The sequence below is a fragment of the Mastomys coucha genome, chromosome X, assembly GCF_008632895.1.
Source record: "Mastomys coucha isolate ucsf_1 chromosome X, UCSF_Mcou_1, whole genome shotgun sequence".
Lineage (NCBI taxonomy): Eukaryota > Metazoa > Chordata > Mammalia > Rodentia > Muridae > Mastomys > Mastomys coucha.
The window spans coordinates 72,772,203-72,772,987 of NC_045030.1; positions in this window are offsets into that span (position 1 = coordinate 72,772,203).

Sequence of the window (785 nt, forward strand, 5' to 3'; positions counted from 1 at the left end):
AAGGAAGGAAGGGAGGAAGGAAGGAAGGAAGGAAAGAGGAGGAAGGAAGGAGAAAAGAAGGGACTTAAGGGCAATGTGTATGTGTGTCATGTGGGCACTGGTATCTGAAGTGTAGGCTTATACTGTGGGTCAAGTATAACTAGGATCATGGGGATATTGGGTATTTAGTACTTGATTGTCAGATGGTAAATTACCAAAAGCTTATCAGCATCTGGGTAGAAGAATGGATGTATTTGTCACCTCTAATGGAGGCTAGGTAGAAGGAGGACATGGAAATGAGGCCTGATTAAAACACACTCATGCTTAGGGTTAGGGCTGAAGTTGGTCAAGAAGCTGCAGTACTTTGAAGAAAAACAAGGCAGAGTATATCTCCATGGGCTCAGCAAACATGCCTGGGGCAGGAAAAAGCTGGGGCTCCATAGGCACAGAGTTTTGGGCTCCCTTGGTCTCACCACCTATTGACTCAAGGCAGCATGACAGAGACTGCAGCTAGCTCTGAGAGGGTAAGACTGTGTAGAGAGACCAGGGTTTGGCAGTGAGCAGAGGGACCTGCAAGGGCTGAGAGCTCCTCTTGGCACCTTGTCTGTCTTCACTTGTATATCATATTAAAAGTCACTTGGGTACTTACTCCTCACTCATCTAAACATGGTGTTGTAGTAACAAGGTCTTACATAGTCCAAGCTGGTCTACAACTGGTTATATAGCAAAAACAACAAAAAATGACCTTGAACTTCTGATCTCCTGGTCCCACTACCCACTACCCTAGTACTAAGACCAAACGTGAA